The following is a 25,880-nucleotide window of genomic DNA, read 5'->3' as shown; positions in this document are numbered from 1 at the left end:
TATCCTCCATACATGGTCATTTGCCGTTTCCGCCTATTAACCAATGAAAATTTACCTTAATCCCCTTTATATACCGCCTAGCTCATCCATACTCCATTCACGGCGGAGCAGCACAGGGTGGTAGAAGGAGGCCAATACAGGCGGATTTCGTGAGTATTTGTCTAAACAAAATCGGACCTCTGTAGGTGCATGATGGAGTTAAAAAGTGAGTAAATACAACAGCACTGAATCCACTCCTCTATCCTCATAGATTGTGGATCCACCTACCTACCTTGATGTCCAGGATTTGCTCATGAGGCAGTAGTCAACTAAGAACACAAGTATGTCTGAAAACAAGCACAAAAAAACAAAAAACAAAAACCCTTAGTGTACCTTACATGTTTGTGTGTGTTATATGTTTTGTATGTCTTTTTTCCTTTACAGGTTTAAAGAACTGTTTGGGGCTCCAGGTGACTGCACCTGTCTGAGCCAACCCTATATGGTAACCAAACCTAATGGTTTTTTCTTTTTTCAGGACATGTAATTACATGTACCAGAGAACCGCTGTAGGCACATTGTAGCCGTCTTTAATGAGTGTAATCACTTTTTAAATAAAATAGAACCCATTTTTCTTAGAAAAACGTGAGTAGGGTTGGGAGTTGTGCCCCGTCCTGAAGAAGGTACACCCGTACCGAAACATGTCGACGCACACCAGAGGTTCTGTCCCTAATTAAGACAGAAAACCTCGTTCTTTTGCACATTTTTTAACAGCACCAGCCAGGGGTACTGAATAAAGTTTTTTCTTTTCACCCACTAGCCAGGTACTTTTTAACTTATCACTACACCTCCCACTCACATCCAACCCCTTCACTTGCACTCAACACACACCACACATAGTCTTATTTGTCAACGCTCCCGCGTAGTCGCAGGTCGAAGCGTGCCGCATCCCCTCAGCGGGGTGCGAAGACCCCAATGATGAAGCATGACACCAAGGGGCCTGTTGGTGTGTGAGTGGTATTTTACACAACACTGAGTGTTCCCCCCTCTTTTCCCTTTTCACACAGGTAGTACAATAAAAAGATACAAAATAAACAAAACGAGGCCCCACCCTCTAGACACTTATTCCCATTAATGGTGACAAAACCAGGGTTTTCAATACCCTTTCTCAAATCCCTTATGTGTGTGCAGTCCAACTACTCATTTAAGTCACAGTGTCGCTTTTCACAAAAAATGCAAAATGTCAACTACCATCATAACTCAATCTGGGAAGTCTAGTGTCTAAAAAACCGCCCTAACAAGAGTTTTTCTTGTAATCATTTCCTTTAGAAGAAACTTTAAAAGAACCCCGAACAAAAGGTTATTACTATTAAAAGAAGCAGGCAGCGTCCAACGGCACCAGGCCCCCTTTTACAGGTGAGACGTGACTCCACCCTGTAAGTAAGAATAATTGTGGATATATACTCGCCAACTAAAAAAATAGTGCCGCTTTCCCTTGAACAGACAGAACCTTGAAGGGACAGTGAAAGTACCGGAGGTCAAACTAGTCCCGTGTTGCTGATTAAGGCGAATAGAAAAAGATGTCACCCAAATGTAGCCTTTGAAACAGGTACAGAGTGGAGAAATAATAAACACTGAGTGTGGTTTAAAGTATTAGAAAAAACGATGTTCATTTTCTTGTAGATTTAAGCTGGATTTTAAAAGATTTTAAGGAACCAAATAGACTGACAATACTGGATGTTAAGAAGTGAACGTTTGAAGGGGGGCGTAAGTCAAGGTAATGATGTTTTCAATGGGCTTAGAATAGCGTAGAGCACATTTAAACAAGGAAGAAAGAAACAATAATTAAATCCAATTTTTCTTTAGGAGATCGGTGGGGCATGATCACAGAAACCCAATACACCGTGGATACAAAGAGGAATGTTTAACATGAAATAAGGTAACCAAGAAGTGCTGATCTAAAGTACCTGTAACACATACGTATAGTAAAAATGGCATAATTTAAACCCATAGTGCAGGTAGACTAGAATATTCCCCTCCACCATTTTCTTCAATTACCGTGGCCCCATTGAATAAGTAGTTTAATGTAAAGGTGACCTGTGGGACGGATCTTGATAATGAAAAAGCATGCCTCACCGAAGGGCATAATGGATATAAGGTCAACAAGGAAATAGAAGTATATGAAGATGAAGAAATTAGTAAAGTGAATGGAACTGGTTCGGTTACCAGTTATACCAACAGCCCTGAGAGCTCCTGAGTTTGTTTTTTTTCAAATCCTGTTGAAGTGAAAGTCGACACTGTAGAAACTTTAAACTTTAAACTTAAGAGCTATGTCAGAAAATCCGTTGGAAGCAGGAAAAGAAGTAGAAGCGAAGAGTCTTTCAAACTGTTGGTGAAACCGCTTTATGCAGATCTGACAAAACTGTTTATATATCAAGGACTGGCCACTGAAACAAAGTTTGAGCAAACGCTTGAAAAAAAAACAACATGAATGTTTTGAAGAAGCCCAACCAGCAAGAGTTCACAATGAGGTGGAAAATCAAAAGGAGCAAACAAAAGAGGAGGATTGGGAAATGAACAAAGCAAGAAAAACAAGGCTGTCGCTGGAAAAGCTCTAGCATGAGCCAAGTACCTACATGTGTCCACCCTGCTCTGGTTTCTGGAAGCTGTGCATACATGTTCCCGTGGTGGCAGTGACGTTAAAGGATCAGGCTGTTTGCCTTCAAGACACTAGCATAAATTGTGCTCCTATGCACTTGCGCATGAGTGGCAGTTCAAGGGACCACTCTTCACCATCACTGGCATAAGGGCAGTGACAAAGACAGCGAAGGGCAGATGAGGACGACACCCTGCTACATCTTGTGTGAGCAACACCCTCTCTGCACCTATCAGTTCACTGCAACATGACTGTTGGACTGGTTTTGTCACTGCTCCCACATGCTGTTGTGGCTTGTGGCAGTACAAGCGGCGCCGCCTAGTAGTGTGTGGCACACGTTTCAGTAATTTGGATGTATTAGTACTGAGAGGTCCTACCCTGCCACAGCCACTAACGGATGAGAAGGGTGTTGTAAAAGGCTGCTGATTACAGCCTGCGATTTCAAGGAGATACACAGCTTGCTGGTCTAGGTGAAAGCCAGCTGGCTTATGGTTCACATGTAGGTGGGAAATGTGGAGATTCTATATTGGCAAAGTAACCCCTGTAGGGGAAAGGCTGGAAAATAATATTTTGTTTGAGGACTGTTTAAAAGGGATGCCAGTTCCTTGTGTTACGTGATTCAACCAATCAGCCCATGCCTGGAAAAGAAAAGATTAAATCTGAAGGGGGTTTTCACTTTGAGTACATAGTAGTTACACAAGGGCCTGGATTGGTGCATGTGGAATCAATTCATTTACTTTCTTACACTTCTGCATTGTTGATGATGAGGGCATATGCCTCTGGTGGCACGTGGCCACCGCTGAAAGAGAGCCATGGAGATTCCCATGATCTTAGAGGCAGGTTGTCACACCTGTAAATAAGAAGGGAGTCCTGTACCTCCCACAGTGATCCAGAGTTGCCGGAATACTAAAGAGAAGATGGGTATGGAAGGAACTACAGATTGGATCCTATTTTCACTGTCGTCCTGGATGGCGCATTTGGGAAGCCTCTCAGTCCTATTGACAGGACCAGACCGGGGAGTGGTCTGTAACGGGAGAATATGCAGAGTCCTAAGGAAGTGATGGAGTGAGCAGGGGTCCCCTGGGAGTTTCCGTGGCCTGTCGCCACATTTTAGGGCATGTATATAAAGGGCATGCATTGTGTGGCCTGTCGCCACTTTTTACAAGTTATTTCATGGCTGTCATCCCATCATTAGCCATGTGCATCAGTACCATCTAGGGGTCATTAAATGATATGAGTGGAGTCCTGCACCTTGTACCGATCCAGTTGTCTAGCTGGCGTACATCCTGTCCTGGTGGTGTGTGCATGTTTGTCCCGGTTACATGTACCCTTGAAGTTGTGCAAGTGACTAGGCGGAGGTTGCGAGGTGGTTTCGTGGCTGTCTAGATGCGGACACGTGCAGACCCAGTGTAGCCCATAGGCGGTCTTGTGGCATCTCATTTAAAGGGCCTCCCAGAGTGTGGGAGGTGGATTTTACTTTGCCCCACCGGCAGATTTACAAGGTTGTCGTCAATGGATTAATGTGCTTACAATGGGTTTCACTCAGCCTCCTGATGCACCTATGTATGAACTAGACAACATTAATTGTCTCACAGCAAGAGTACGCTGGACTGACTATCATCATGTAGGGGAACTGTCAGTTAACTGATGCATAGCTGGAGGGCCGGACTTTGTCAGCACCATGTTCGTGTCCAGATGCACGTGTTTAAAATATGGACACATGCCAAGATACCCAGATGCTTCCAGCTGCACCATTCCACTGCTATCCTGCACTGTGAGACTTTTTGTTGTTTTTTACTTGTTTTTCCATTCCTTCCCATAGGTTGGACTTTTGTTTGCTTTTGTTTTCCATATGATTTGGGAGGAATGTTGTGTCCTGTTGGACACAGTTGATTGCTTTGCTAGCCATACCTTCGAAGGGCTGGCTCACACACTCACCTACACCCATCCAACACAGGTGCTACCAATTAGGGGTCTTGCGAATAAAGAAGACAGAGTGCGTGTACTCGTGGCCATTACCAGCAAGTATGTTTCCGGTGACGGTTTATGTCGCCTTCAACAGCATATGGGCCTAGAGCCCACGGATATCACACTAGCTATGTGAACGTCTATATTAGTTATTCAATACTTAAGTGAGTAATTGTATGGGATAGTGAATGTGTGTGTGATTGGGTGGGAGGTTTGTGACGGTCCAAAGATAGGTATATGAGGTTTCTCAATGATACATGTCCAACAAAGTAGAAGTATGAGTTATTATCTATATGAATAAATAAACTGGTGTTTGTATAAGTGTGTAGCTGACTAAATGTAAGTATGATCAATTGTTTGCATAAGTGAGTAGGATGACTGCATAAGTGAATATGATGTGTGCTGGTGTGTAATGTCGATGTAGGTGTGTACATATATTTAATAGTGTTCTATTGATCTTTGTTAGCATGTATAAGTGACTTTATAGGAAATTGTTTAGATTTGTCTGTAGATATAGTAATCACTGAATGGGTTTGTAGCAACTTGTATTGATGTTAGAATGGTTTCATATATAGTACTCCATATTTCATAATGAGCGTTGAAAGGTTATACTAGTGTATGATGAGATGTATCAGATTGTCACGTTGATGATGTCATCAGTGAGGTTATCAGTGATGTAATTTGAGATGTCATCAGTGATGTCACTAACCATGTCATGAATGATGTAATATGTGAAATCATCAGCAGTGGATTGCGGGCGTGCGAGTTATAGTGTGTACAACTACCGATAACGGAGGAATTTCAATCGTGTTGTACAAGTGAAATGTCCAGCTAACTATAACACCCCTAGAACCTATAGTTTTTTCAATTAATTTCTAAGGTTTTTTAAATGCAAATTCCTTACTATAACACGTCTGAAACCTATGGTTTTTTCATTGAATTTCAAAGGTTTTTAAATGCTAATTCCTAAGCATAACATATTAAAAAGCTATTGTTTTTTTCTGTGAAGTTCAACGGTTTTTTAAATGATAATTTTTAAATATATTTATTGTTCTTTTTTTTAATATTTTTAAACTACATTTATTTAATCTTTTTATTTTTAGATATATTATTTTTTAAATTATGTGTCACATATTTTTGTATTAATTTTTCTACAGAAAAATGTATTATTTTTGTTATTTTATATTGCTTACATTAATATTAATATTTTTTTCCGTTTTTTTGGAGTCGCACACCCTAAGGGCACCCTGCTCGTTTGGTGCGCAAAATGTGTCCGCCATTTTGGGGTCGCTGTCTAGGATCCACGTAGGGTGTGCAACAGGTATGACTTTTCCAACGCGGTTGATGTGCGACTTCCGCGTGACTCCTGGCGCATATGCGAGATGTCTGTATTACGCGACGTCCTGGGACATCTCCTGTGAACAGTTGAGAAAAAGTGTTTTGGTTACAGTAGTGATTTTTAAGGAATATTATTGTATTTTAAAAGTTGACACTTAGACATTTTTTCACATAGAATCCCCAATGTTATCCTATGGCAGGAAATTCACTTAGCAGGTAAGTAGTGCTATCGTCACTTTTTCTTACTTAGTGTTGGATCCTTGATCCAGCACTGCTGCATCTCCTCTAAACAATTAAAACAATGCAAATTACCAAAGACCCCGCGGAAATCCACGTTTCTTTTTTATATCAGAAGAATGTGCGGATCATACGCGCACCCCGCGAGTAAAAAAAAAAAAATGTAAACACACATTTCACAGGCTTCTGCCGAGGCATAAAATGGCTGCCAATAGTTTCTAGTTTCGAATGTTGACAACCACTTGACAGCCAATTAGCATTTAGCGAGTGATTGGAAGGGTGGGCTTATGGTACGATGAAAATGTGGCGCATTATCCGTATTCATTTTTTTGTGTGAAGAGGGCCACCTGGGCCCCTCCCATGGCCAATTCCGGGCACCGAGGACCCCATCCCCTAGGTCATGGCCAAATATTTTTTTGTTTTTTATTGAGGAGGTCTACATAGCCCCCCTCCTGAGGCCATTCCAAGGCCCCGGTGAACCCCATTCCCCGGGGACGGCCTTTTTTAAAAAAAAATTGTTAATGGGGAGGGGGCCGCGTAGCTCCCCTCCCGCACCACTGGTAGCCCTGGGGCTGTCCCTCACTGCTGGGGGGTCTCCAGACCACCCACTGCCCGCTGCGGGAGGCGGTGTTCTATTGATATCCGAACCCCATCTGTCTGTGAACCCCTTAGGCGTTTCCTTCACTTTGCGCATGTGTGTTTGTGGTAGCGCATACGTGTTAATGTTGCGCATGCGCACAATACGTCCCACCATCTGGCCGTGTAGCCCTAACGTATTTCATTTTATTTGCGCATGCTCAATTACAACATGCCCAATCACAGCTCGCACCCCCAGTGACATCATGCTCAACCAATCATCGTTCTGCAAAGCATTTATAATCTTCCAACCTTCTCAAACTTTTCCTGTTCCGCAGTCACAGCCATTGATAGTGTTTGTATCCACTTTTTCCTAGGGGAGCACTTTTTTTAACAGTAATATAGTTAATTAATCTAAACAATCTTTAAGTACAGCGTAAATGCACATGTTTGTTCGATTTGGCAATGCTGTTTTTAAGCACGCTTTCCTGCTTTTTTATATCGTTGAAGTTGAATTTGTAATCTTTGTTTGTGTGCAAATCACTTAATCCTGCTGCGTTTCTTTAATTTGCTAAGTGCCACGTGGCTGTTCCCGTAGCAGTGTGCTACGCGCAGTTCAAGTTAATGCGATGTACTTTTTCTTGTGTAAGTATTGCGTCACGTGCCCCATGCATTACAAAAGTAAAGTTTTCGGCAATGGTGTATTTTAGCACGGTTAACAGCTCTTGTATGTCGAATAACTTGACTTGGTAGGCGTTGTTTCTGGATAAATCAGTTAATCCTGCAGCCTTTCATTATTTAAGTAGTGCGCCACGTTCTGATTCCTCCCCATGCACTGCACATGTAATCGATTGACCAATGTTGTATTTTAGAACGCTCTCAATGTTTTTTATTAACGTTAAACTTGATTTGCTATCCTTTTCTCTCCGCAAATCACTTAATCCCGCGGTGCTTCTTTAATTTACCAAGCGCCACGTGGCCATTGCTGCAGCAGTGTGCTATGTGCTGTTCAAGTTAATGCAATGTAGTTTTTCTCGCGTAAGTAGTGCGTCACATGCCCCATGCATTGCAAAAGTAATGTTTTCAGCAATAGTGTATTTTAGCACGGTTTCCAGCTCTTGTATGTTGAATAACTTGCCTTGGTAGCCGTTGTTTCTGGGCAAATCAGTTAATCCTGCCGCCTTTCATTATTTAAGCAGTGCTCCATGTGTTGCTTCCTCCCTATGCAATGCACATGTAATCGATAGGCCAATGTTGTATTTTAGCACGCTCCCCATGTTTTTTAATAACGTTAAACTTGATTTGACCCCTGTTCTAGCTTATTATACAGATGTTTCAACCATTGGACGTACTGGTCACCACAAGCTGTTTATTCCTGCCCATGCACTATCCCAGTTGGTGGTCAACAGCTCGACACACCAGATCCACTGACTGCTCTCCATATGCTATCACCCAAAAATTACAATGAACCTAATGGACTTATCAGGGTTGACTTTAACATTTCATGATAGAAAATGTATAATACCCTAGTGGTGACATAAACTTCAGATTACTTGGTACTTTCTTTTGTCTTTGAATGTTTTTTATAAAAGGCAAAGCTTAAATTTTGAACATAGTATAGTAAGATATTACCATTATGTTTGTGAATTTAAAAGTATGTTTGTTATCTTGCCATTACAAATTGTTTTGAACAGTTGTGACTGTCCTTTGTACCTGATCGGTAAAACCCTGGAAACATGTCAAAAATATTGCAAATTAACTTTACAATTTTTACCAGTGCCGTTATGATGCGCTAATGTTCATCTTTTTTACATTTGGAGTCTTTTGAAACTTTCTATACAGTATGCAGACAAAAAGATTCACAAATTTTAACGGATAACGTAAAAATTATCCGCCATTAAAGAGCTGGCATCTGTATCGAACTAAACACTAATTGGGAAAGGGTACTTCCAATTTCGTAAAAAGTATAAACTATGCAAATAGTTATTTTAAATATGAGAGGGAATGTGTGTGAAAGGGTGATGTTATTCAACTCCACATTAAGTTAGTAACAACTACCAATCATAACATCTTTCTTTTACTATCTTTTAGATGTAGAGCTTCAGGGTGCATTATGTACCAGCACGTAGTGAAAAACACACTGGTGACAGAAAGTTGAGCTGCGAATATTCTTTGCAGTTACTCTCACTTCCTATCTCCTTTGATAAAAAAATTACACACAATGTTAACTTCCTTTTTATCTTACATGTTGTGTTTCACAAATTTGCGTCCACCCCCAACACCGCTAAACCTCAACGTTCGAGTATTCTGAGATGATGCTTGGGCATCGTAACAACGTTTGAGAAGGCTGCTATGACATGTTGTGCACCCTCTTTGAATCACGCCAATGGCACAAGGTGAGCAAATGTATTTGAGCTTATATAGCGCACAGCTACCCGCAGTGGGTTTCCCGGCGCTTGCTTAGGGAACCCGTCCTGGAATTCCCCTGTGAGAACCCCAGCAGGGTATCCACAAGGTGAAAGCCAGGCATCCCGCCGCGAGGGGCCGTTGTGGAGATTAAGCAAGCTATTGCCCAGAGTTGCAGAGTGTGAACCCGTGAGTCGAGAAGGCACCGGAGCGAGAATTATCGAGTCCGTGGAATTTTTGAGCCCAAGACCCGCCAAGGCGGGGAATTGAACTCTGGTCCAGGACCGATCTCAGCTTCCGGGTCTGCCGCCTCTAACCCCTGAGCCACACTTCACCCTCGCTTCTACCAAGGCACAAAAGGGCTGCCAACAGTTCCTGGTTTCGAATGTTTACAACCGCTTGACAGCCAATTAACATTGAGCGGGTGATCGGGACGGTGCGCTTATTCTACGATGCCAATCCTCGCACAATCCGCGGATCCACCGCACCCACAGATATATAAATGACTTTAACCGTAATTTTCTCAGGCACTACTGAACAGATTAACTCCATTTAAGCAAAAGGCACAAGTCTGAACTGAGGACTACCTCTTTGCCAACTTTCAGGGTGATTCGTGAATTTTTCATAGGACCTTTAGCCAGGGCTACAGCCCGAAATGGCTGAACGGATTTACACCAAATTTGGCAAAAAGGTAAAGTTTAGTTAGCAGATTTTTGTTAAATGGTGTAAATCCGTTCACGTTCCTGGGAAAATCAAAAGTAAAATCATAGATTTATCTATAGACGAATACCGTACGTGTACGGTAAGCGTACTGTAAAATGTACAATTATGAGCACGAGCTTCATGCTGATTGGCTGTAAATTGTCTGAAAACTCGAAAACAGGAAGTGTTGGAAGCCATCTTGTGCCTCAGTAGAACCGAGGCATAATAAAGCAGTGAAACAAACATGCAAATAAATCAAAGGGGGCAGGGTAGAAACACCCTGACCCCCTAGGCCTGCTCAGGGGGTCCCACAAGGACCCCCAAGGCCAATTTTTGTTTTTTTTTAAATCACGGGATACGCGTATGGTACCCTGACGATCTCCTCCAAAAATTAAGGCACCACTCTGCAAACGCGCCCCCTGGCTCGTCTGCAGAGGGGCAAATCATTCCTCTACAATACGCCAGGGGGGATGCCTTGCAGAGACGTGTAAAGAGGCCATGCCCCTTTTAACACCTCTCTGCAAGGCTGCAAGTAGCCCACCAGGAACCTCCAGTATTCACTAGGGGGTAGCCTTGCAGAGACGTGTAAAGAGGCCACGCCCCTTTTTACACCTTTCTGCAAAGCAGCCCCCTGGCGCATTCTGAAGGTTCCTGGTGGGCTAGTTGGCCCCCAGGGATCCCCAGTATTCAAGGGGAATTAGTTCCCCCTCTGCAAACATGCCAGGGGTCTGCCTTCAAGAGACGTGTAAAGAGGCCACGCCCCTTTTTACATCTCTCTGCAACCCAGCCCCCTGGTGCATACTGGAGGTTCCTGGTGGGCTAGTTGGCCCCCAAGGATCCCCAGTATTCAAGGAAAATTAGTTCCCCCTCTGCAAACGCGCCAGGGGGCTGCATTGCAGAGAGGTGTAATGATGCCACACCTCTTTTTAAACCTATCTGCAACGCAGCCCCCTGACACATTTGCAGAGGGAGAACTAATTCCCCTTGCATACTGGAGGACCCTGGGGGCCAACTAGCCCACCAGGAACCTCCAGTATTCGCTCGGTAAGGTACAGAGTACAGTACAGAGTACAGTACAGAGTACTGTACTTCGTACCCTGCAATTTAAAAAATATATATATATTTGGGGGCCTTTGGGGTCCTTGTGGGACCCCCTCAGCAGGTCTAGGGGATCAGGGTATTTCTACCCTGCCCCTTTTGCATGTTTTGCATGTTTGTTTCACTGCTTTCTTGTGTCTCGGTTCTACCAAGGCACAAGATGTCTGCCAACACTTCCTGGTTTGGATCATTGACAGACAGTTGATAGCCAATGACCATGCAGCTTGTGCTCGGGAAGGTACAGAGTACAGTACAGAGTACAGTACTTTATCTCTAGATATCACTATGATTTTACTTTAGATTTTCTCAGGAACCACTGAACGGATTTACACCATTTGACAAAAAACACAATCTGCGAACCGAACTCTACCTCTCTGCCAAATTTGGTGTAATTCCGTTCAGCCGTTCGGACTGTAGCCCTGGCTAGATGTCCCTATGGAAAATTGCATCGGGAAAACACGTTTTGGGACCCCCCTTTTTTTTCAGCCCCTACTTGACAAATCACCCCCAGGGAAGGAGCGGAGCGGAGCAGGCTATATTCTTGGAGAAATTCATGAAGATTCGTCCACCAGCGCCAAAGTTATTCCAAATAGAATGTTGTGGATTTTCTATGGAAAGTCGGTTTTAACTATAACTACCTGCTGGCGACTGCCAGTAGGTTATATATATATTTAGGCGAAGAAAGATTGGCAACCCTCAGACCCCGAGGACCACGGATCACAACCGCAAGTGGGCAAACTTCAAACGGGGCCAGAGACGTAAAGCAAACAGAAAACAACGGAAGCAATTACAAGAAGAAAACAAGGGGCTACTGGAGGAAAAAATAAATCAAACAGTGGTCAATTTATCCTCGGTCAAGTTAACTGCAGAAGAAATGAGAACTTTAAGTGTGGGCCTATCATATTGTCCACCTCACAATTTCGATTATGCCAATGTCCGGATGGACATTTACAAAGGGGTTCGAAAATTAAAATTGAAAAAATTCCATACATTAAAGAGAAGACAAGATGGTGAAATCAAGCCCACGCAAGAGATAACACAATCCAGTCAGTCATCTATAACTATATCTGACTCGATTCTCCTCACTGAATTAGAGGGATTATGGAATGGGCCATCGAACTCCAGCATGAGTTAAACACCACCATCCACTGCAGTGACAGCCATAAGGGATACACAAACTACTGGGCTTACCAATTTCAAACCCAAATCTACCTTCACGACCAGCGCAATACATGATTTGATAGACACATTCCATGATGTGGTAATCAACAAAATCTAAAAATTTAACAAGAAGACAAACATGAGTATCAAACACCACCGCAATCAAGACATGAAGTATCACCAACTCATGGTTAAATTGAAATCTAATAAAGAAATTAACATAAGAAACAGTGATAAAGGCGGCAACATTGTGCTATGGTCACAGCAGGATTACAAAATAGATTCAACCAGCTCAATGACAGGAACTGCTATGCACGGACAAACATAACAACTCTGAAAGCAACATATCAGACCTACTACGCTAAAATGTCCACGTGGCATCAGAAGAACCTGATCAGTGATGACGAATATAAATATTTGAGAAAAGACAATCCAACTAGACCGTCCATCTATTTTATTCCCAAGATCCACAAAGATCCTAAGAAACCACCAGGCCGTCCTATTATCACCGCCCGTGACAGTTTACTAGAAAATACCTCAGTGTATGTTGACTACTTTCTACAAGGATTTGTAAAAGCACTGCTATCAAACGTGCGGGACACAAGCAACTTCATCAACAAAATCAAAGATATTGCTTGGAGTCCTGATTTGTTACTTATCGCACTTGATGTAACATCACTTTACACAAGTATCCTACATGATGATGGTATCAAAGCAATACAGTTTTATCTGGCCCAAAGACCAACAATATATCGATCACATAGTGAAATGTTGATTGCCATGATTAACTATTGCTTGCACAATAACATGTTTATGTTTAATAACTTGCTATATTAACAAATTCAGGGAGTCACAATGGGGGCCAGTTTCACACTTATTATGCCTGCCTTCATATGGGCAGGTGGGAGGCGCTGGTCCTCAGGGCGCAACATGCAGAGACTATGGAGAACAATGTTAAAGTCTGGCTCCGCTTTGTAGATGATCTGTTCATTGTGTGGCAGGGAACCAAAGAGCGGAACAATTTGTCATTCAAATTAATCAAAATTCCCTCAACCTCAAATTCACAGCCACCATTAGCGAGACAAGTGTTAACTTTCTGGATACCCAGGTTTACATAGAGAATAACAAATTGGAAACAAGGCTTTACTGTAAAAAAACGGCGGGCAACTCCGTACTACATGCCACGAGTGCCCACCCACGCCATCTGGTAAACAGTATTACATATGGTGAAACATCTGCAGCACTAACAGTGAACTATCAGTGGCCCAAGAACAGAGCAGGCAGCGCTTTTTGAGCGGAGGTTACCGTCCTACAACCGTTGAACAAGCCATACTTGAAACACAAACACTAGATCGTAACCAGTTGCTTGTTGCCACCAAACGTTCCGAATCAGTATTCTGTACTAACCCTGAATACACCTGTGTTACGCCTGATAATGGGCTTTAGCAGTCAGCACAAAGAAATTAATAAAATTGTGTAAACCAGCTGGCCTTTAGTTCTCACTAATCCGGTAATAGGACCTCTTCTCCCGCAGAGGGTTTCCATTACCCACAGTAGGGCCCCTTCAATGAGGGATTGTCGGTTCACTCCGAACCCAGAAATTATTGCCAACACCTCTTGGTTACAAACTCACAAGGGATTTTTTTGGTTGTAAAATATGCAAAGCATGCACCCATGGTGTCAACACTACTACATATACAACTCCCTTTAGTCAGAGGCCCTACAAAATATCAAAACTGTTAACCTGTAAGACAGAGTTCACTGTCTATGTTTTATCCTGTCCATGTGGCCTACGCTACGTTGGTAGCACCAAACTTCAGGCCCCTACCGGAATCCTACAACATCTTCGAGCTATCAATAATGTAAACAATACGTACCCAGTAGCGAGACATTTTAAAGAATGTCACCAATCCAACAACAAGAGCCTCAGCTACTTCTTGATAAATGCTGTTCCACCAAACAGAAGGGGTGGAGACCGGGATGGTAAACTCCGGAAGTTGCAGATGAGATATATCCTCCAATTGGACACAGACCACCCGAATGGCCTTAACATTACGGAGGATTTGTACACATGTCTTTAACCCTTAGAACTAAGTTATTCACCTTGTGACCCTCCGATTTTGTTCAAATCTAATCCAATAACATATTTTCAGAGATCCCACTTCCCCAAAATAGAGACATATTGTGTTAAGTGGTCCTATCCAGACATATGCACAAACAGAGATGGGGTAGGATCATGCTATTTTATCAGGATCTTAATAAGTGTACATATATGATATGCATTCTTACATTTATTATTTAATATTTAATAATTAATATTTAATATTTAATTGTTGTAATTTTATAATGATATTTATCAAGTATTTGTATATTATATATGAAACATTCCTTGCACTACAGCACTTTATATACACCATTGAAAGAGTACGATCTCTGAGTTAAGACTTATGGTTAATTCTGAATATTGGGGTCACATTTAAATTCCAACTTGGTGTATTTTATCATGTTTTGTTGGTTTTGTCCATTTATTTGATGTAGGCTCCACATACTTGCAGACCTCCTTATGATATACCTTTGGAAGCGGGGATCCGCTGTTAGGTATTAGTGTCATTTTACGAATATATCAGTGTAGGTGCAATAGTTCAGAATGTATTGCACACTCACCCTTCTCTTGTTCAATCAATACACTTTGAACAGTGTATTGAACTTTGACATTCATGAGACTGTTGTGATGTTAGCATAAGCAGAGGAATCTGATTCTAAAAATTTTTTTTTTATTAATTTTGTACTTGCACAGTATTGCACTTCTTTGCACAATGGATCTTTAGTCCACGTGATTTACACCGGAGCATTTATCTCTATGCAAGGCATCTTATCAGGGGACTGTATATAAAATATGATGAAGATTTCAAACTTCACTATTCCACTATTACAGTGTGATTGTTATATGTCATTTAGCAAGATGTTTCTTGCCGTAACATCCCATTACATTAGGAGTATGTGGGCACCCCATGACTAAAACCAACACAACACAAACTGGTGTACCTGCTGTACTATATGGGCAAGGGGGGACATCTTGTTCATTGGCTCTATACGGGGATCCGGGAACAAGCAGCAATTTGGCTCACTGCACTTAGAGTGTCCTGGGCACATGATTCTGGCGTTGAGATACCGGATAAAATCTGGCAGCTCATACTGGAACAACCAAAGAGGGTATCGCGTAACGCTAAATTTAGGTATATTCAATAACAATGGTACTCCACAGGGCATACCTTACACCAAGGCAAACTCACTGTATGTTCCCAGACTCCCCCTATTGTTGTCCCCGCTGTCAGGGTGGTGAAGCTGATTTTATTCACATGTTGTGGTCTTGCCCATGGTTATCGTCCTATTGGGACGACTTATTTAAGATCCTCCATACAATAACACAACTGCTTGTCCCGTTGGAACCCCTGTACTGCCTGGTGGGGATGCGAAGGAGATCTAGTTCAAGTTCAAGTTCAGGAATTTGTATAGCGCACTACTCACCCAGAGGGTCTCAAGGCGCTTGGGGGAGGGGGGGGCATTATTTATCGAATAGCCAGGTTTTAAGTTCCTTCCTGAAGGAAATGTGGTTCTGGGTGAGGCGGAGGTGAGTGGGGAGAAAATTCCAGGTTTTGGCCGCCAAGTAGGAGAAGGATCTTCCTCCCATGGTGTATTTGTGGATGCGCGGAACTGCGGCGAGGGTTTGATTGGAGGATCTTAGTTGGCGGGTCGGTGTGTAGAAGGACAGTCGTGTGTTGAGGCATTCGGGTCCTAGTTTGTAGAGGGCCTTGTGTGCATGGGTGAGGACACGGAACGTTATTCTCTTGTTGATGGGAAGCAGGTGGAGGTCTTTCAGGTGACCGGTAATGTGAGCTTGGCGCGGGAGGTCCAATATGAGTCTGGCTGATGCGTTTTGGATGCGTTGGAGTTTTTTCTGTAATTTGGATGTGGTTCCAGCATAGAGGGTGTTTCCATAGTCCAGTCGGCTGGTGACCAGTGCGTGGGTGACCGTCTTTCTTGTTTCGGTGGGGATCCAACAAAAGATTTTTTTGAGCATACGAAGTAAGTTGAAGCAAGAGGATGAGAAGGCGTTGACTTGTCTGGTCATCGAGAGGGAGGAGTCTAGGATGAAGCCTAGGTTACGTGCGTGGTCTGTGGGTATGGGTGCCGTGCCCAGGGTCGATGGCCACCAAGAGTCGTCCCAGGCAGAGGGGGATGATCCTAGGATGAGGACTTCCGTTTTGTCTGAGTTAAGTTTTAGGCGGCTGTTTTTCATCCATTCGGTTACTTCTTTCATGCCTTCATGAAGATTGGTTTTGGCGGTGTTAGGGTCTTTGGTAATGGAGAGGATCAGCTGGGTGTCGTCAGCGTAAGAGATGATGTTAAGGTTGTGTTGTCGCGCAATGGATGCGAGGGGGCTCATGTAAATATTGAAGAGGGTGGGACTGAGTGATGATCCTTGTGGTACTCCGCAGATGACTTCGGTGGCCTCTGATATGAATGGGGGGAGTTGGACCCTCTGGGTTCTCCCGGCGAGGAACGATATGATCCAGTCCAAGGCTTTTCCTTGTATGCCGATGTTGCTGAGGCGTTGTATGAGGGTGCTGTGACAGACTGTGTCGAAGGCGGCGTAAAAATCGAGTTGGATGAGGGCAACTGTTTCTTCATTGTCCAGTAGTGTTCGGATGTTGTCTGTCACTGCAATAAGTGCGGTTTCGGTGCTGTTTTTGGCCCGAAAGCCGGACTGTGAGGAGTCGAGGGAGTTGTTGAATTCAAGGAAGGCGGCGAGCTGTCTATTGACGGCTTTCTCAATGACTTTGGCAGGGAATGGGAGGAGGGAGATGGGGCGGTAGTTCTTAAGTTCAGAGGGGTCGACTGTGGGTTTCTTCAAGAGGGCGTTGAGTTCGGCATGTTTCCAGCTTTCTGGAAAGGTAGCGGAGTTGAAGGAGCAGTTGATGACATCACGGAGATGGGGTGCGATGATGGAGTCTGCTTTGTTGAAGATGTGGTGGGGACAGGGGTCGGTTGGCGAGCCTGATTGGATGGAGTTCATTAGGCGGATGGTGTCTTCAGTGGTGATTGGGTTCCAGGCGTTAAGGATGTTAGAGGGCAGTTTAGGTTTGGAGGTGGGTAGAGTGGACTGTTCTTTGGAAATGTTCTCAAAGCTGTTATGTATGTCGGGGTTTTTGTTGTAGAAGAAAGAGGATAACGAGTCGTAGACTTCTTGGGATGGAGTAATGTTGTTTGAGGCTGTGGTGGGGTTGGTAAATTCTTTGATGATGTTGAATAGCTCCTTGCTGTTTTGGGCGTTGTTGTCGAGTTGATCCTTGAATGCTGACTTCTTGGTGGATCGGATCAATTGGTGGTGTTTGCGGGTGGCTGTCCTGAAGGTGGTCAGGTTGTCAGTGGTTGGGTTTTTTCTCCATGTTTTCTCGAGAGTACGGCATAGTTTTTTGGATTTCTTAAGGTCCTCATTGAACCAGGGGGCCTTTTTGCTACCCTGTTTGGTTTGGTGGTTTTTCAAGGGTGCTAGTTCGTCAGCGCTGTGAGTGATCCATTGTTTGAGTTTGGTGGCCGCTTGGTTTGGGTCCTATGAGAGGGAGGGAGTGTTTTCTTTGAGCGATGTGAGGAGTTGGTCGGTGGTGATTTTGTTCCAGTTTCTTCGTGGAATAGGTTGTGGGGGGTTGGGGGTCGAGGTAGTTTTGTAGCTGAAGTGAACACAGCTGTGGTCCGTCTAATGGAGAGCTGTATTGTGATCGAAGGAGATGTGCTTGCTGGAGGTGAAGATTGGGTCGAGCGTATGTCCGGCTATTTGGGTGGGGGTGTCAACAAGTTGTTTGAGACCAAGATTGGCCAGGTTGTCCAGAAGGGTGGTGGTGTTGCTGTCGTTTTTCTTTTCCAGGTGGAAGTTGAGGTCTCCCAGTAGAATGTAGTTCTCTGAGGCGAGGGCATGTGGGCTGATGAAGTCAGTGATGTCTTCGCTGAATTGTTTACAGGTTCCTGGTGGTCTGTAGATGAGGGTGCCTCTAAGTGTGGTTCTGGGGTCGGTGTGGATCTGAAAGTGGAGGTGTTCGGCGGTTGTAAGGTTATCGTCGTGGCTGGTCGTGATTCTGATGGTGTTCTTATGGACGATGGCGATGCCTTCTCCTGTTTGGTTGGTGCGGTCTTTACGGATGATCTTGAAAGCGTCCGGGATGGCTATGGCGATGTCGGGCGCTGAAGAGGCATTCATCCAGGTTTCTGTGAGGAAGGCGATGTCCGGTGAAGCAGTGTCGAGTAGGTCCCAGAGTTCAGTGGCGTGTCTGTGGATCGAGCGGCTGTTTAGCAGGATGCACTTCAGGTGGTTAGGGTCGGAGCTGTGTTTGGAAATTGCAGGAGTGGCAGGCGAAGGGTCCATGGGTGTGTCCTGGGGCAGCTTCGTAGCATTGTGATGTGCGTCCGGGGTTAAGGGCTAGGAGGGCGGTGGTGTCATATGTTATGCGGGTGGAGTGTGGTTTTCGTGGACCAGGGGGTCTGGCGCTGGGCGCGGTCCAGGCACAGACGGGAGTAGACGGGCTTACCTTTGGCGCACCTTCGGCGCGCATGGGGCGCGACCGCTGTGCAAGTGCATCTGTCATATGTGGATAGTGGAATGGGAGGGGCGAGGGAGGCTCAGCTAGGAGGCGGGGCGGGCTTTAGAGGATGGGCTTCCAGGCACCACAACAACAAAATGGCAGCGAAAACGAAAGTACACACAGGCACAAAGACAAATGAAATATTGACACAATGTGTGCAAAAGCGCAACAGTGAAACGATTTCCTAATCAGGTAAAGCAATATCACATAATATCAATATATCAAATAAATAGCGTTACAACAGCGTAAAATTTAAGTCCAGTGCTAAAGTCGGCAAAACCCGCAGAAATTCAGTTTTAATCTATGCAATGCTGATCGCGCTACAGCGTTATGAGGACAGGGGCCAGCAAGATTGAAAAGCAGTAGGTCTGGGTAGGGGCGCAGCACAACGATACCAAATAGAGCAGGGAGCGTGGGGATCTGGCCTTGCTTTTGGCGATAAGATGTATAACGTTGAGATGGAAATCCCCTAGGTCCCCCAGTGTGCATGCATGGCGTTTGGACCTCTTACAGTGGGGCGAGGCAGAATGGACGGCCTTGAGACCGGAGGAAGAGAGAGGCCATAGGAAACAACCCATAGCAATGGACTGGGATGTGATGATACTGACCATGGAGGGTTTGGACGATGAGGTGCCACAGGTCGCGGAGCTATGGAAGGGTCAGCGGATGAGCTTCGCTTCTCCTGCCCCCCATCCCCCATGGCATGAAGACCATGTTTTTCCTTTTCCCTGTCACTATAAGTATGTTGGTTTATGTCACTGGCCCTAGAAAACACACTAGACTTTAGTAGAGGGCAACCAGAAGTGGGTGGGATTGAGGGTGGGCACAGGGTGGGTAGACTGTTGTGGAAGGGAGGGTGGAGTTGGGTAATTTTTTTTTTTTTATTTGTTTATTTGTTTTTTATCCTGACACTGACATAAGTCACATATATGTTTGTAGAAGTTGAATATTGTCCTGGATGAACATTGAGGGATGTTATGCTTTTCTTGGTCCCGAGAAGATGTTACTAGACAGGAATACGATGTCACCATTTCTTATACTTTGGCAATTTTGTATAGGGTCAGAAACAAAAAAGGGGACTGTGATGGATTTTTGGTCAAACATACTGTAATTTTGTCTGTCCAGTCTGCAATAAAGTGCTTAAAAAAATAGCAAGATGTTTTAAACTGTGGAAATGTATTGTAGTTATATCTTTTCAGTACCTCACAGGTCGATAAGTATGTCTTTTAGCTCTACTATAGAGCCGAACACGTGGTAACCTGTTTTAGTATGCACTGTCACTTTAAAAGCACTCTCTGAGCAACATAAAATTGTCGAGTGAGCAAGCGGCTGTGTGATGCGAAATGCGTCTTGGCATATGGGAAATAAAACAACCTTGAAGCACTAACTTTGGGTGTGTGTCCAGTTTGCGGCGAGCGGCGTTCAGTATCCAGGCAGCACGAGTCGTGTTTTTGGATTTTTCACACATGTATATATTTGTTATAGTTAGGAATTAGCATTTAAAAAACCTTTGAAATTCACTGAAAAAACCATAGGTTCCACTCCAGTTATAGTTAGCTGAACATTTTACAAAACCATTGAAATTGCCACGTTATAGTTAGTTGGACTCACTATAACTCGCGCGCCCGCAATCCACTGCTGATGATGTCACATATTACATCATTGGTGTAGTATTGGTGTGACAATGGTTTCAGGAATGGCAGTCTGTATTCAACACTGGATGTATCCAAGGTTAGATTAGAGTGTGCGGAGGTGTATTATATCATCACCAGAATTTCCCCGTGGGGCGCTCAGGGTGCGCGTACCGGAGAGCGCACCTGGGAACGCACCCAGCGCTTACCTGACGAATTTAAAAAAAAAAAAAGTTTTTTTGCCCTTCAGGGTCCTTCTAGGCCTGCCTCAGAAGAAAAGGGGGTCAGGGTGTGTCTACCCTGCCCCCTTTTAATCATTTCCCCCTTTTTATTTTCACCTCAGGTGTCTCGATTTTACCAAGACACAAGATGGCGGACTCTCCGGACTGTTTAGAATGTTGGCAGACATCCGACAGCCAATCACCTTTCCGCTCGCGCACTCCCGTAGCGCGCCGGGTGCACTCCCCGGTACGCGTACCGGTGAGTGCTCGGAGCGCGCCGATAGATATATATGTGTTTTTGAAGTTAATTTTTGTAAAAATCACTGGAGCAAATTTCACCAAATATATCAAAGGCACATCTGCGTATCAGTCCCTACAATTTTGCAAAGTTTGGCGTAAATCCATTCAGCGGTTCGAGCTGTAGCCGTGTCAGATCTTCCTATGGAAAATTGCATGGGGAAAACACGTTTTGGGACCCCCTTTTTTCTCAGCCCCCACTTCAAAAATCCCCTCGAAACTTTAAGGGAAGGAGCGGCGCGGAGCTGGCCAAAATTTTGGAAAATTACACGCAAATTCCTCAACCGGCGCCAAAGTTATTCCCAATAGAATGTTGCGGATTTCCTATGGCAGCTAGGTCCTAACTATAACTACCTACTGGCGGTCGCCAGAAGGTAATACATATATATATGTATTGAACATGTGAACAAGCCTCTTTCGAGGTGAAACGCGTCATGGCGGAATTGCAGGCTGTAACTTTGGCACGAAATAAATTGCACTAAGAAACTGCACTTACTTTGTGGTCTCGCTCTCTTCGTTGTTCTGCGTGGAAGGTAGAGTGAATCACGACGACCTCTTGGACATATATATATATATATATATATATATATATATATATATATATATATATATATATATATATATATATATATTACCTACTGGCGGTCGCCAGTAGGTAGTTATAGTTAGGACCTAGTTTCCATAGGAAATCCTCAACATTCTATTTGGAATAACTTTTGCCCTGGTTGAAGAATCTTAGCGAATTTCTCAAAGAAGATGACTCGGTCCGCTGCGCTCCTTCCCTAAAAGTTTGGGGGGGATTGGTCAAGTGGAGGCTGAGATAAAAGGGGGGTCCCAAAACGTGTTTTCTCCATGTTATTTTCCATAGGACCTTTAGACTCGGCTACAGGTCGAACGGGTGAATGGATTTTTAAGAAATTTGGCAAAACTGTACAGTCCGGCTCGCAGATTACGCTTTTTTTGGAATGGTGTAAATCCGTTCAGTAGTTGCTGAGGAAATTAAAGTTAAAGTCAATTATATATCTATACGCGCGCAAGTTGTTGTGGTAAATAGAACCCATGCTATAATCTCTGAGGAACGCAGAAACAGATTTATTTACATGTCTCCTTGCTTTCTCAAATTGTGCACAATGGTGAATGGACCAATTCCATTTCTGTCTTTGGCATATATTGGAATATACCAAGGCAGATCGAGGAAAAAGTGTCATCAATTGTCGAAAGGTGTCTTTTAGAAGCATTTCCAGACCTACCCCCTCCACAGTGCACAATTATAAGGTCTGGTTCTGGGAGATGCATAAAAGTTTTCACCAATGGAATCAATTGGTGACATTTCAATTCTCTTTTGGAAATCCATGTTATGTGTACATTTGGTAAGCTGAGGTTGCAAATTCGTCTGCTTACTGCATATTTTTCACTCCAGTGAATATAACTGTGTCCTATTAGCCAGACCTTCATTTTCAAGGGATTTGTAGTCGTCCTCCGATCGGTTCTGGAAGTGGAATGGTAGTTAGAAGTTGGAATTCTAAATAAAGAAAAAGGAAGAGGCTGGGTGTGGTTTAAAAAATAAAAATGATTGGTTGATTGTAACAAGTGGAGAGTGAACAGGTCAATGTTTATGTTAAACAAAAAGTACTATTGGGTGTGAAAAAACAAGACATGTAACAGAGTTGTGGATTGGCAGGTGTTTCTGGAGGGAAAATAGTGTTCTTAGTTTGCTGTAGAACGTTGAGACATGAACTTTTGACCTGTGCCTTCAGCAAGGTGCAGAATGAGGTGTAACCATGGAAATAGCCGGAGATGGCAGTTGGTGATGGGTTCACTCTTTGGTGCCTCTGCATCTGAGTCTGTTCTCTGGTGGCTGGCGGACAACTGTTTGTTATTGTGGAGATGAAAGGGTGATAAGGAGAGAAATACGACATAGCGTCTGGCCTGTAGAAGCGTGGGAGCAGTGATTAACTCTGAGTAAAGCGCAACTGTGTCGGTGCTTAGTAAAAGTAAAAAAAAAATGTTAACAGTGGTATAAATGTCTTTACGGTGCGCGACCTACTAAGAAAGAGTTCACGGGCCGTATTTGGCTTGCAGGTTCAAGTATCAGTAAGTGAGGTCGAGAAAAGAAAATATTCAGGACTTTATTTATGAAGGCCTTGCACCATCGGTGCGTTACTTTTTCCCATTTTAAAAAATGAGGCCCCGGCGGCGGAAGGTCTTCATAAATAAGGTCCTCCGTGTCTACAGTTAAGGTTATGTGGAACCCATGAATAGTTTTTCAATATGAAATCATTTCCGTTGAGATTATGGATTAAAAGAGAAACCGTGAATATTTGAAATGTTTATTTAGAAATGTACTATTTTAAAGGCAAATCATTATGTAATCTGAGTACACAAATTGCAAAAAACACAGTAATTGGTATTGTCAGTAGTACATGGAATGCAAACGCTATAGTTGAAGAAAAATGAATATAGTTGGAAAAAAACATTGTACAGTCTTATAAGGAAGTATATTATATTTTAATAAATGGAAGAAGGTTTCTGGCCTTTCAGTTTAGGAACGATATATGAAAATGCAAGTGGTTATACATCATTACTTTATGAATCAGCTGTCTAACAACACCAAATCATAATGTCCACTGTTAGTAAAGCAAATAGGTCTGTTCTTCAAAAGAAAATATGGAAAATAACGTGAAGAATATAGAAAACCAAAAGGAAATGAGGACGTCAATGGGTTGTTTGAGAGCTATTGAAGCATTGTTTAGGCAAAATAGGTAGCTTCTGCTTGTAACAGGAAATCAGTTTTATCATTTGACATTATGTCAGCTATCCAATGGAAAAGAGTAAAGCAGTACTGATGATCTATTACAATCGGAGCGTCTTTTACCATCAGAGGGCAGCTCGGTGGGTTTTCGATGTAGCTCGCAGTTAGGAAAGAGTTAACCGTCCATTGTGTAGGCAAAGTATGCAGCAAGTGCCTCTAACATGAAATCATTGTTATCATCTGAAAACATGTCAGCCATCCAATTGAGAAGATGAAAGGAGCATTCATGATCTGTCATTATTGGGGCGTCTTTTACCATCATAGGGCAGCTCAGTGGGTTTTCGATGTAGCTCTCTGTTAGGAAATCTTGCGCCGCTGCGAATATATTCCAATGACCCAGAACTCCTTGTATCGCTGCAAAGGCCATAAACCCTCCGTTGTAACAAAGCTGTTCATGATCAAGTAACGGATTCATGAGGTGATTGTAATTCGGTTCAGGAGGTACCAAATTGCAGAGACATAAATCCAGGGCCCACGTGAAATCACAGCTCAGGCAATGAAATACAGGCTGCACACAGGTGAAATACGAATATCGAAATGATAATCGATATGAAGTATTCAAAGTTGAGAGTGGGAAGGTGCCGTAGTATAGAAGCATTCTCTGTCGAAATAGTTCTAAGTGGCCCGGCTCGTTTGCGAAGGCAGGAGGGACATCCATTTTGAATTTCCCAAGATGGTACAGGAAACGGCGCAGCACCGCTGGTTGTATAGCAACTCCACAGAATTAGGTCGCCGGCTATGCAGTGGAGAGGAGCAGAATGACTTGATACATTTTCTAGGAGTCTAGTCCCTTATATATTGCTTAGTGGTTATTAAAAAAGTAGCTTTTTTTGAACTGGAGGATGCATTAAAAAATAAGGGAGTGATTTGAGGGAGTTGTAAAGCAAGGTCAATTTTTTTTTTACATCAATGCTGTTTTCTGTGAATGTTAGCTTAGTGAAAGATATGTGTATGAGCAGATGCAACGTTCAGTTTTAAATGTGACAATGGCGATCTTGTTCATGTCTTCCGATTCAAGGTCGGTATTCGCTGCCAAATACAAAGATTAAGAAACGCATGCGTGGGGTACATAGTGTGCATTCTTAAAGGAAAGCAAATGAAGGGTTATTTTTACCGCGTTAGCATTGTCGTTTAAAAAGTTATAGTGATTTCTATTATATGTGAAGAAAGTGTCACTGATGAAGACTGAAAATAAATCCTTATAAATGATACGGACTGGTGTATTTTAGAAAAGGTTTGTAACATTACATGAATTGTGGACAAAAAATAATGTAATTGAAAGTGTATGGCTTTAAAATGAAAAGTAGAGGTTTATAGTTCATGTTTTGAAAGCAGTTCTAGAGGGTCAGATGAAAGTGTATGGTTTGAAAAGGAAAAGTAGAGGTTTATAGTTCACGTTTTGAAAGCAGTTCTAGAGGGTCAGATGCATGATAGATTTATTAAAAATAGAACATGTTTTTAAATAGTATTTAGGAAAAAATATGTGCCTTTATGTACTTTTTACATTATGTGCCTGTTGCGTATTCTTTGAGTTTTAGTAATCCTGTGTCTTATAAGTTTTCTAGGGGCGGTTTGAGGTTCATGGTGGGTTTGGGCAGGGAGGGTAGGTTGGGGGTTTGTAATAGGGGGTTCGGCTGGGGTGGAGTGCGGAGTTTAGTGAAAAGTGAGGGGGGCGGGGAGTTACGGTGTTTGGTAATGGAGCAGAGTCAGAGGACGCCACATTTGTGTTATGGGGTGCCACGGAAATATGTATTTATTCTCAGAGGTTTATTATATTAAGGATAAATATCAACATGGTGGCTCTTGTCGTTTTGTGGTTCTGTGTATGTTTATAATGCTGGCGCTGTAGTTTTTGTTTATGGACCTTATTGCGACACACAGGGGACCTACATTGCACAGTTGGAGATCAGAGACTTAGGAAATAAAACTTTATAATTGTAAGGGCTGTAAGCGATAGAAATCGCCCGTTCTCGGTGTAAAAAATATCACCGCTATTGGTGGTATTTTCTACGGTGTTAGTACTCGAAGGAGAATAGTAACATATATGTGAAATAAAATTATGTAATAGGCTCAGCATTTTACATTATCTTGGAAAACAAAAGTTGCTTTTACATAGCAATAAGTCTCTTATAATTAAGGGACGGAGTGTTTATAGTGCTATTT

Source organism: Lissotriton vulgaris, chromosome 7 (assembly GCF_964263255.1).
Source record: "Lissotriton vulgaris chromosome 7, aLisVul1.2, whole genome shotgun sequence".
Lineage (NCBI taxonomy): Eukaryota > Metazoa > Chordata > Amphibia > Caudata > Salamandridae > Lissotriton > Lissotriton vulgaris.
Note: the sequence above shows the minus strand (reverse complement) of the source record.